Raw genomic sequence first — 9895 nt, 5'->3', positions numbered from 1 at the left:
GGGCTAAATGATGAAATCGAAACCAGGAGTGAAGAGAAACCTCTGAGTGTCTTACCTAGAAATGCAAAAACTGAGGACAAAAACAAACAAAAAAAAGGGCCAAAAAAAGAAAAGGCAAAAAAAGACAGGCTTCAACTCTAGGAGGAATCACTTGTCACTGGAAAAGATTTGAAACTCGCCATAAAATCAGGTGAACCAGATAAAAGCCTACTTGGGACTGAAACTTTCTCACCTCCAGGGAAGGTCTTACATTGTTTCAAGAATATAAAGGATTTATTGGACAACAGTATGTAACAGAAGAAGGTGCTTAGCAGACTGGCAATCTATCCTTGCAAAGAAAGAGTTTTCCACACTCAGGGCTTCATTTGAGTTATCAAAGATATTATTCAATGAGCATCTATGTCCTGACCTCAAAGGTGGAGATATTTGTGTTCTTTTGTGTTCTGTCATTAACAACTCTAGTCTGTGTAAACTCCTGTCGTAAGATATTTTAAACGAGGTGGCAGTTGAACAAATTTTTACCCTAGCAGTCATATTAAAAGACTTACCAAAGCTTGTCTGCATGTGGGAGTCAGTACACAGTATTCAGGGCTGTGATTTATAGCCCTACGTAGTTGATAGTACTTCCATACATTGCTACTCATAATGAGCATTAGTTACAAACAAATGAATATAGATTTTAAGTTTCCCTGCCCCAGGTGTATAAGCCAGCAGGTGAATGCGGACAGCTCTGCCTATGCTGTCTCCAAAGGAGAAGAGCAAGGTAATAGAGACACTCCAGTTGAAAGTCTCATCTCTGTATCCAGTGGTCAGGTTTGTTTTAGTTTTTCTACTTAATGCAACAGATAAGTAAACTACACTTCATCTAAACATGAGCTGTGGCCTCAGTACTCTAGGCGTCCCTTGCTCGGATCAGTTCTCTAATTCATTTTAAGATATTTGTCTGCCTTCGGTATACATTCAGGGTATGTAGGCTAGGAACTAACAATGATTTGGCAAGAGGAGCTATAAACTCACAACCTAACTATTTGCAATTAACTTCATATAAATCTTAAAAGGATTACCTTGTCATATTTGGAGATGTAAGCTAAACAAATTGGGTTTTTTTCTCTCTTTAGTAGCAGCTGTTTTAGAAAATTAGTGAAGTATTTGTATGATCAGTAAGCCATTGAAAACACTCATTTCCCTATCATTGATCCTTGCAAGAAAGATAGAAATTTTTCATTTTATCATGAACAAATTATAGCATCTTTCATAGTAACCATAAAAGAAAGGAGCTATACAAAGTCTTATTTAATTACATACACACAATTACACTTTTATTAAGATAGAATTATTTCAAAACTATTATTATTTCTATTGTGTCTGCTTAAAGGGAAAATTCAAAATAGTACTAAAGCTTAGGCAGTTGGAGGATAGTATTAAACGGCTCTAAAGCAAAAGCTGCATCTTTTAGATATCTTTCCAAATTATTTTTGTCTTATTCAGTTACTTTTCACATGTGCCTTTTGTAATGTGCATTCAAAGAGAAAAATCCACTGGTTTTAGAGGAGAAAATAAGTGATTTCCATGTTAACTTCTATAATATGCCAGTGATTGAACATCACAGTGTGTGTACTTTGTTTCACAAGGAAAGATGTTGTAAGGCCCTGGTTCACCAGTATCTTTATTAATGGAGAAATAGGGATTACACAACTTTACAGTGAAGGCTTGACGATCCAGAATAAGTCTTGTTAGGGCACCAGCATGCCCAGTGGTAATTGGAGTGATCTTTGTGATCATTCTTTAAGAGCTACAGCTCCTTTTGCCACTGGCAAGTACCTTCAAAGATGCTGCTAAGCCAGGAATGATGGCTTTCTTGCAAAAAAGATATATACTATCTCACAAGGGGCTATACTGTGCCCAGAAATTATGCAGATGCATGCAGAGAGAAAGCAGAATCAACTTTTTCTCTTCATCCAGAGCCTGTAAGGCTTGTATAAGGACATTGCCTGATTGTAGCCTTTGGACTTGGTGGACCACAGGGATTTCTTCTTTGCTACATTTCTAGAATTGTGAGACTGCCCCAAAAGAGAAGCAGGAGAGGAATGCTTCTTGTAAGCCATCTATGTCAACTTGAAATATGTAGAGGAGAGAACATAGCTGATGCACTTAGGAGATCAATTACCCGAGCAGCATTGAAGTACCTTGGCTTTATGGTTAAATACAATTAAGAAGGTACCTTGTATGCAAATTATCAAAACAGACTTGATTTATTCATTTGCCCTTGAGGTATTGCTGTGAGAAACCCTAAGTTAATAGTTATTACCTCTAGAAACAAACTAAGCAATATCTCAACTTATTTCCAAGGGCAAATTCCCTCCATCAGTTTCTGAACTGTGAAGTCTTTAAGCTTGGTCATTAACATGTAATTTAGGTATCGATTATGAGCCCTTTAATTCTGATCATGAAGTGTCTCATCAAAATCTACTTATGAAGACTTGCACTTCCTTCTGATATTGAAATGTTCTGGACTTCACCATACAGACATAGGAACACCCATTTATTGTTGGGTCTTTTAAATAATTCCTCTAAAAATTGTCAGCTTGTTCTTTAAACTTGTTTAAACAAAAAACACTTCCATGTAATGTTTCAAAAGTAATTAAAACAAAATCAATTCTTATTAAGATATTATGTAATATACATTCCTAATAAGGAATACTAAGTTCTTGCCTTCATTTTTAACTTCCTATTTCTGTACAGTTGGTTACCTGTTCTATTATTCAGTAAGGTTTACTGTGATGTAGCAATAAACAGTGGCCAAAAAAGATTCCTAATAATTTCACAGGGTTTGAAATCTATCATAACCACTAGCAAGATATTTTTATGAGCCTGGAAGCACCAAATTTAAATCAGAGAAATCTATTAATGAAACATCTTTTTCTAGATAGTTGGACTTAAGACCACTCGAGGTTTCAGATTTGGCCACAGAAAAAAATATCACTATATGAATTTTGACTTTGCTAATTTGTTACATTAATTCTTTTCTCTGCAAAATACAGTGCATTCTATTCGTAGAATTAACCTATATTCCTTAAGAAAATATGTATATAAGCTTAAGATTTTTTTGCATTAATTACAATTGAAATCAAACCCAACTCAATTTTCTTACAGTTGGCAAATATTTCCAGATATTCTTTCCTAGTCTACATATCCTAGTATTATAGGATAGTATAAGGTAAGATACACAGTCAAGGTTTGTTGTCTACTACTAGGAAAAAAAGAAAGGTTCTGCTAAGGATTTTGATTTTCTTATCGTTTATATGGTTAAATCACAAAAGTAATTGGACCATTTCTTATATTTTTGCACATAAATGAAAACCAGAGGCAGAAAAACAGCAGAGTTGATTTATCTAGGGAAGAAGAAGGACTGAAATTAATATGAAACCTTTAAACTAAGGTTTTGGACAGCTTTGCTTACCATTGATTAGTTTGGCATGCTATTGTGGTGAAGAGTACATAACATGATGGGTTAAGTGGGAGCCAGGCATTGCTGATAACAGCCTCCTGATGCAGAAGACCTGTCCACACTGTAATACAGTCACTCATGATCTGTTAAATATTTCTGGGCTCTCAAATGACTGTACAATGTCCTTCTTCAAAGGACCTGGCCCTTTATGTACACTAGATCCTTGAAAGAAGTATTTTATGCCCCAGCAGGTTGGATGTACATAAGGAGTAGGAGCAACCATATCTCTAGACAACAGAATATGTGTGCTAAAACCTCACCTACTGGTTATCTGCGTGGTCCCTTGATGAAGCATACAAGTGACTTGTTCTTGTTGGGGCAGAAGCAGAGCTATAGTTTACTGCATTGGGCTATTGCTGCTCAGATTTCGTCCTCACCATATCAAGACTCCCACTTAATATGTATACCATTGTTTGAGTTGATTATACTGCATGAATTAAGTAGCCTTGTTTGCCATAATGCTCTATTCAGACATCTGATTGTAGAGTGCAACACTCAAAGAAGTAGATGCATATTATTAGCATCTGCTAATGAAACTAATTATTAGCATCTACCCTGAAACACACTAGTGAATGCAAATGTGGTTTTGCTTTGTAGTTCTGATACTTAATATTCATAGAGGTATTTTTTAGTTGTGTTTAATGCCAGAAGGGAGCATTATGTCATCTACTGTGATCTCAGGTATGATATCTGCCACTGAATTTCAGCCAGTTGATGCCAACTGTTTATTTTTTAAAAGGACATTTGGTCTTGTACCAAAAATCAACAGTTAGATTCTGTCTCCTTCCATCAGTTTGAGTCAGTGCACAAACATCTTTCTTTTTAAAAATTCATGTTCTCTTTCTACCTTGACTGTGTCTGGATTCTAGTTATTGTGGTTTATTAAAGCTTTTCTTTGCTAAAGTAGAAAGATCTTTAATGCCAGGTATCTGCTCCTCAAGGAAATACTTATGCATTATGTCAATCCACCCTTCAATCTTCTTTTTGACATGCTAAACAGATTAAGTTTCTAAGTCTCTTCCTCTAAGGCATTTTCTCAGCATTCAGTGATTTTTGGTTCTTTTCTCTGCCTTCTCCAATTTGTTAAACATGAACAGCAGCAGAATATGCAGTATTCCAACAATACAGTCAGCCACATCACCTTGAGAGATTAAGTCCCCACTTCTTTGTTTACAGCCAAGGATCAGGTTACAGTAAGGTTACTATGAACTGTTTTTCTCTTGTAAATCCTTTTCAGGATTCCCCTGTTCATGACCAAGTACTGAGGGGTTTTTTAATAGATGTATAAAGCATTATTTTCTTGAATATCTTAAGCCTGCCATGTTATATAAGTGATTCAATAAGATTGGTAATAATAACAGATAATAACAAAAACAGTCTCCAAGTTTTGTCAGCAGTATGTCTGAGGAGATTTTTTGTGCTAGAACAGTAACAAAAATGTTCCATAGTAGTATTCAGCTGCTCTCAGCAGAGCACCACCAGAAGCATCCTGATTAGGTGATTCTTTATTTATTTGATGACTCTATATTAGATATTCTGATATATGACATGTAGATGTTCTAGATCTGCTTTGTTAAAGCTATTTAAATTGTTAAACATAGTTGTACAAAAAAGAAACCTGGCAAAAGACCAAATTGATTAGATTTACAGTTACCTTTATTCACCTAAAACAATTTCATCAAAAGCTGAATGTAATCCATGTGGATACATAATGTCCCAAATAATTAAAAAATCACAAAGGTCTTGATGAATTTTGAAACTGCTGTCATTGTCACTTGCCTTGATTTCACTAGGACATTTATGATTCTATGGATGTCATCTTAGTTTTTTTAATATATATTTTTAGGATGAAAATTGCCAATTTTTTCTTCCTTTCTACCCTCTTATCAACACAACAGTAGTAATAATCACAGAATTCTGAGTAAAATATGCAGGCACACTTGTCTTGAAGTTTAGTTATCTATAGCAGCAGAGGGAAGATAGCTTGGCAAACAGATCTATCTCCTCCTTAACCTGCACCACTCAGGTGTGACACCATCACAAATACACTCTTCAGTTTGAGGCAGGCATAATAATGGCAGGGCTTCAAGAATGAATGCTTTGAGACTGACTTACCCAAAAGTGAAATAATGTGCAATATGCATGTCACAGATATTATGTCAGCATAATTAAATTGGAAAATGTAATTAATCTAGCATCTCAAGTAAATTTGTGTGGATAATTTTAATTTACACCTGTCCAATTTCAGTGTAACAACAGCCTACTAAATAGGGATGGTAAATGATTCGCCCTTCGCATTGGTTTAAAGGTCTTTACAAGGTGCTGTCGGTGGAGAACTAGGTGCACAAATTTACTTCAATATCCTTTCATGCTGCTGCTAATTCATCTATGACAGGCATGATTCATTGAAATATTTGTGAAGAGCAAATGCTTCAGTGTGAGTTTAGTCCAGACCATTAGAGATGTATAGATGAACTTTAACGAATGGGGTACAGCATGGTGCTCTACTTGCATTGTCTGCCATCTAAAGACAAGACTGGGATGAAGACCTTGAAATTTAAATACTTAGAATGTTTAAAAATTTATGCCCCTTTCATTACACTCCTCAAGTAAGTTAACTCCCCATGTGGCTAAGGACAAAATAGTTGGTTTAGACAAATGAATTTGCACAGTGTTTCACCTGTATCCACTATGGTAAGGACAGGCTGTAACAAATTAGTATATTCATAATTTTTTTATTATGCTTTATCTATCTATAATCTCAACTTTGCAAAGAGAAGGCTTCTTAATTAATTTGCTAGTGTATGGAAGTATTTCTTCCAATTTTAAACTTTCTAAGGGACTGCAGTTTTGTTGTTGGTTGGGAAAGGACCTGAAGTTCACTGCAATTATCTTTCATATCCCTCATTATTTCCAGAAAAGCAACTATGTAATTATTGACAGGTAAAATTTTAAAAAGCAGGTCAAAGCAATACCTTAATAGAAAACCAGAGCAAGTAAGAGTATGAGAGTTAGGTTGTGTATGTCTGATACTCTCAAAACCAATGAATTCCAAGCCTCTTCTCAGGAAGGTGTCTGTTACTCAGTCTGTGGAACAGAGGCAATGAAAAGCAAATGCTCACTCCCATTGAAGCAGAACGTAGAGTTGAAGCATTCAGCTTACAAGAAAAACCTTGATAATGATTTCAGGTGAGACCCTATCTGAACTGAATTCAGCTGTCTCAGTCTTTCCAAATTTGTCATGCAGATAGATAGTACAGTTCAGCATATTGAGCTTGGGGTTTTTTAAGGGAGATATAATTATAGCATAAACATATTAAAATAAAACTGTAAACTTTGAAAAAACCAATTGTGAAATAGCAGTTCTGCTATTCTGCAAACAAAATAAACTTTGGGTGCCAGTTTCCACATTTCAGGACATCTTGTCATTGCACTGGTAGAGTTTCCAATATTCCCTAGGACATCATTGCTTTTACATTTTATACGTAAGATCTGTTAGTTATACAAACCTTCTGTCTTCTTGTCCTTAGTGCCCCCCAATACTACATCGTTTTTTTGCCTGATGGGTCATTCAGGTTTGTATATATATATTTATGTGTGTGTGTGTGTGTTGGGAACAGAAGTAGTAGCAGAAGTAGGTCTCTGCCCAACTGTTCTTATATTTTCTAAGACAAACCCATATTATCTTTTAACAATGGGACTCCAGCTATCTCTGGACAGAAGCATGCTTGAAACGCTGCTGCTGAATAGTGTGGGTGAGGCTTTGAAGCTAATTTAAAGTACCTTGCTTTAAAAAGCACGTTTGTCTTGTACCTGGTTGGAGGTAGAAGGCCTGGAGTGAAATGTATGCTCAGGCCTGTGCTTAGAAATATAGTGCCATGTATTCACTGCAGGAACAGTTTAGTAACTTCACCCTGCGTGTTTGTCTTCACAGTTATTCTTGTTTTCATCTTTTGTTATATTTTTGTTCATAATGATAAACTAGTAAGCTCTTCTGAAAGGTAATCCCCTGTTAGCTTTGCAGCTTCCATGCTAATCTCTTGTTAGCTTTGCTGCTTGTATTCCTGAAGCTGATTTGCATTTCTTAATCCAGAGCTGAATCTCTTTGCTCTGGGTATTTACATTTATATGGATATGTATTAAATAATTAGCTGAAAGATCCTCCCCATAGGAGACATAGGATTGAAAACATTTTATATAAACTGATGTTTAAATGTCTTTCAGGCCAAATATTTTTTTCCTGATTTATCTTTTCATCTGGGAGCAGACAAACCATATATTCATGACACAAAAGAGTAAAGTAAGTAGGAGTGGATTTGTGATAATCTTCCTTTCCTTGGGATCCTCTGAAGGCACAGATCTGCTGGCTTCATTGTACCATAGACATTAATGTACCCAGAAAATAAAAGGATGTAACCATTGCAGTTTCCCCCTTAGATTATGAGGAACTTGTGACCACATAGGAAGGACATACACTGGAGCAGCTTGTGAATAACTGCAGTCTGTGGGAAGGAGTCAGGTTGGAGAAGTTGGTGGAAAATGGTCTCCCCTGGGAGTGTCCCTGTGCTGAAGCAGGGGAATAGTGTGAGGAGTTCTCCCCCTGGGGAGGAAGGAGCGGCAGAGACAACATGTGATGAGTTGACTGCAGCCCCCGTTCCCTGTCCCCGTGTGACAGTGGAGGAGAGAGACAGAGAATTCAGGAGTGAAGTTAAGCCCAGGAGAAGGGAGGAGTGGCAGAGTGGTATTTTTAAGAGTTGGTTTTATTTCTCATTATCATACTCTGATTTAATTGGTAATAAATTGACCTAATTTCCCTAAGTCTAGCCTGTTTTGCCTATGATGGAAACTCTGAATGATCTCTTCCTGCCCTTATCTTGCTTGACCCGTGAGCCATTTTATAGCTGGGGAGGGGAATGACAGTGGCATCCAGCCAAGGTCAACCAGCCACAAGCTTAAAGTGTTTTACATTTGCAGTCTGCATATGCCAGGAATATCCAGACTGTTCTTACGCTACAATGCTGATTTGGCTTTTATAAGTGTCTTTTCATAGGAAATTTTCTAAAAAGGTCAACAAACACTAACACACCTCGTGATACTTGAGTAGTAACAGTACATTAACATAGAAAGCAGATTGTTTATTGGACTAGCTGTAAATTACACTTCTTATATTTCTATGTGTACTAGAAAATATATTACTGAGGAAAATATTATTTGTGATGATTAAATTAATTAGAATGCTGGGATTAATTTTTCAAGGGATTCTATCCTTTTCATGCTTATAACCCTAAATTGTGATTAAGCCATTTTATTCCAACAGAGCTAAAGAACACTTGCATTTTGTATTTTTGAATACCCCTTAACTGGGAGAGATGATTCAATCTAAGATTCCCATTAAAGTGCTTAATAAAGAGTGAAATTTTTTTTCATTTACTGTGATAATGGTAAAACAAGCATAACGTGATAGGTACCTTAAGTTCAGTCAGGAAATGAAGAATTAGTTTATTGTTTAAAAATTAAGCCTAAGTCTTTGCTTATATAACAAAAGGTTATTGTAAAACTAATCTGCAATGCTGTGTTTTTGTGGAGTAATTTGTTTCACAGTGTATAGTGATACACTAATCTGCGAACATGAGAGTTTTTGTTCATCTTTTAATTAAACTTTTAAAGAATGATAGAGTATACCTGCTTGTAACAATACTGTTTGTATTTTACTACTTCCAGTCCACTTCTAATATATTAGATGTCAAACTTGGTTTTGAAGCTTGTGAACATTTAAAGAATAATGTCTTTTTTAATCCCAACACACCTTTTCTGCAGCTAGAATTTTCTTTTTATACTCTGTTTAGATACTAAATATTTGTGCAAGTCAATCTAATTTCTATATAAGCAGAAATAAAGAACACAGTTATTTTGGTACCAGGCACATGTTCTTAGCCATATTTGTTTCATTCAAGTGTGTTTATCTACTAACATAAATCAAAAAATTCACAGCATAAATGGTAAATATGAAACACATTAGTTTTCTCTGTGCTAACTTTTTCATGAAGAGTTAGTCTCTAGAACCTAAGTATATTGATTTTCTGGGACTGGTGATCACACATAGAAAGACTTGAGGTGATCTGTCTTACTGCTCTCTAAAGTACCTGAAAGGTGGTTGTGATGAGGTGGATAGCAATCTCTTCTCCAAAGTAACAAGCAATGGGACAAAAGGAAGCAGTGTCCAGCTGTGCCAGTGGAGGTTTAGATTTGATATTAGGCAAAATTTCTTCACAGAAAGTGTTGTCAAGCACTGGAACAGGCTTCCCAGGGAAGTGTTTGAGTCACCATCCCTGGAGTTATTTAAAAGATTAGTAGATGTGGCACTTAGGGACATAGTTTAGTGGTGGG

General features: G+C 35.9%; 1 long non-coding RNA gene across 1 annotated transcript in view; it reads right to left on the bottom strand.

Moving 5' to 3' along the window:
• Positions 1-9895, bottom strand: part of LOC146438337 (uncharacterized) — a 333685-nt gene that overhangs the window by 6326 nt on the left and 317464 nt on the right. The gene's annotated exons all lie outside the window — the stretch shown is intronic.

Source organism: Lichenostomus cassidix, chromosome 4, assembly GCF_008360975.1.
Source record: "Lichenostomus cassidix isolate B80296 chromosome 4, HeHo_3.0, whole genome shotgun sequence".
In the NCBI taxonomy this organism is placed as follows: Eukaryota; Metazoa; Chordata; class Aves; order Passeriformes; family Meliphagidae; genus Lichenostomus; species Lichenostomus cassidix.
Note: the sequence above shows the minus strand (reverse complement) of the source record. Positions and strands in the feature narration are given on the sequence as shown.